Here is a 3117-nt window from a genome sequence, read left to right on the forward strand (position 1 = left end):
AAGCATCTATTTTTGCGGAAACAGAATCAAAGTTATGGCTAGAATCGGCTCTAGCCGCTTTAGATGAATGAAAAATATCTTTTTCCTGATGCCACTCATGAGAGTGAGATGCTGTGTTATCAATGATCTTGTGAGCTTCGGTTGCGGTTTTCTTCATAATGGAACCACCAGCTGCTGTGTCGATGTCTTTTCGTGTGGCGATGTCGACGCCTTTATAGAAAATTTGCACTATTTGAAAAGTATCTAAACCGTGTTGAGGACATCCTCTCAACATCCTTCTGAATCTTGTCCATGCCTCATATAATATTTCATTTGGCTTTTGCACGAACATGGCAATTTCTCTTTGAAGTCTCACGTCTTTAGATGCCGGAAAGAATCTTTGAAGAAATTTCTCAACTAAAATATCCCATGAGTCAATCGTTCCTTCAGGTAACGATTCTAACCAATCTTTGGCTTCTCCTTTTAAAGTCCATGGGAACAACATAAGAAAATAGTTTCATCCTCAACTTCTCGGATTTTAAATAGATTACAAATCCTATTAAAAGTTCGAAGATGTTCGTTTGGATCTTCTTTTGTTGTGCCACCAAATTGGCACTGATTGGTGATCATGTGTAGGATTTGTCCTTTGATTTCAAAATCTGATGCTCTAACATCTGGCTGATTAATGGCGTGACCTTGGCCCGTGCATGTGGCTCTCATTCGGTCTTACATACTTTGAGGTTCCGTTAATTCCATAATTGAATTTGTTGAATCCGAATCACTAGAAGATTCTGATTTAACTATTTGTGGTTCAGGAGGAATGATTAGTGGTTCAGGATCTTGGAATTGTCCTTGAATATCCTCCGGATTCTCAGTTGTGAAGTCGGGTTCAAAAAATGGATTATCGGAAATTTGAGTTGGAGAACTTGTTCTACTAGATGATGATTCTAAAGAAAAATCAACGGCAACAATATTGGCTAGATGCCTTGATCGAGTTACAGGTGGTGAACGTATGAAAGGTGGTGAACGTTTTGCTCGGTGCATTCACTGAATATCCTATTAGTTATAAAAATAAAAATTATATAAGTTATCAAATTAATAGACTTTTCTGATTTTGCCCACGTTTCGAATAGCCAATAGATGCAGCAGGTAGCCAGGACCCTTTAAATCGGAAGCCCACAACTCGCCACTAACAAATCCAACTATTACTATGAACCAGAAAATTTAGATGCCTATCAATTTAATCGCTTAAAATAATGTTTCGTTTGAAATTTTAGAGAAGAAATAGAAAATTCTATGTCCTAAAAACTAGAGCGTCGAGAAATAAGAAAGAAAAAGATTGCGTCGAAAAACGTCGAAAAAATAAAAGGTCGAAAAATAAAAATAAGAAAGTAGCGCGTCGAAACTTAAAAGGGATTCTAAACGAAAAACGGCAATTACTTAAAATGATACTAGAATTTTAACACGGCGTCGTAAAATTTTAAGCCACCTAAATCTTAGTCTAAAGAAAAAGCACTTAAGGGATTTTACGGCAAAGCCTAAAAATCTAAAAGTATAAAAATAACTATGGCAAAACTAAACTTAATACTAAAAGTTGTAACTAGAGTCTAAAAATCTAAAGGTAATAAAACTTAAAATAAATATATATATTTTTTTAATTTTATAGACAAAATCTTATATATATATATATATATATATATATATATATATATATATATATATATATATATATTTTTAAAATTATTTTTTTTAAATTTTTTTTTAAATTTTTTTTATTTTTTTAACGATTTTAATATTTCATTTTTAAGGATTTTAATTTTTTTCTTACAAAATTAATAATTTTTTTTTATTATTTTTTAAAAAACTTTTTTAACTCATTTACTATTCATGAATAGTAAATAAAACGAAATTAATTAATTTACTATTCACATGAAAGCGACATGATAGAAATTATTAATTATAAGTTACATAATATACCCCTAAAGTATTTAATAAATACGACTTTTTAAAACTTTACGATTCAAATTTGATTCAAAATTATTATTATATTATTATATTTTATTTCAATATTATTATATTATTATATTTTATTTCAATATTATTATATTATTATATTTATTAAATTATTATATTTAAATTAATATATCTTTAATCAATCAAAAACTAAAAAATTAAAAATTAAATACCCCGTGAAGACACAAAAGTGTCCCCGGCAGCGGCGCCAAAAACTTGATGTGTTCTCTAAGGTGTGTATGAAACGGCTATCAGTTTTATATTTATTTACTACAAGAAATCACCTAAATTAAACTAAAACACAAAAGGCAAGTATACCTATCGTGTAATAATATAGCTAAGGTAAAGTCCGGGAGGTCGATCCGTGGACACTATTATTGGGTGTCTTACTAGGTCAAATTAGTTAATTAAGTAGTTAAACTAGATTTAGTGATATATAGTAATTATAGGTAACTTTGGGGGTTTTTACCGTTTAATGACCGGTTTGTCGATTTTAAAACTTAAGTCACAATTAAAACCTAATGCAAAATATAACTTAATTTAAAGTGTAAAGTAAATGACGATAATTAAAAGTACAATAAATTAAAAGTGCGATAAATAAAATGACAGTAAATAAAAGTACGATGAGATATAAAATAAATGAATTATGCTTATTTAAACTTCCGTAATCATGATGTTCGACGTGTTGATTTTAATTTATTACCATGGGCTAATTGTCCGTTGTTCTGGATTTATTTGATACCTATCTGGTTTTTGCCCATAATAGTTCATCGGTCATAATTATAAAATGATCGTCAAATTAACCTTATAACCGAAGTCAAATATTCAAAATAATTGGGGATTCAAACTGTAACAAGGTCTTAATACTTTGTTAATAATTACACCAGGTTATCGACTGTGTGTAATCCAAGGTCTTAATACTTTGTTAACAATTACACCAATTACCCTTGTATGTAATCCACCCATGTTTTAATTAGTTCGTGATTATTAATTTACCCACTTGGCCAGAATGAATAATAAATTACCCAACCCAATTGATTAATTAAATGATTGTAAAAGATGTCGTATAAACGTCACTAAATAGGACATGCATAATCATTTAATAATTATTAGATTAACTAATTT

General features: G+C 29.5%; 1 non-coding gene across 1 annotated transcript; it reads left to right on the plus strand.

Moving 5' to 3' along the window:
- Positions 1-245: 245 nt before the first annotated feature.
- Positions 246-352, plus strand: LOC139860840 (small nucleolar RNA R71). Its single transcript, XR_011763456.1, has one exon. It is a non-coding gene; the product is annotated as a small nucleolar RNA R71 (small nucleolar RNA).
- The last annotated feature ends 2765 nt before the right edge of the window (positions 353-3117 follow it).

Source organism: Rutidosis leptorrhynchoides, chromosome 7 (assembly GCF_046630445.1).
Source record: "Rutidosis leptorrhynchoides isolate AG116_Rl617_1_P2 chromosome 7, CSIRO_AGI_Rlap_v1, whole genome shotgun sequence".
Lineage (NCBI taxonomy): Eukaryota > Viridiplantae > Streptophyta > Magnoliopsida > Asterales > Asteraceae > Rutidosis > Rutidosis leptorrhynchoides.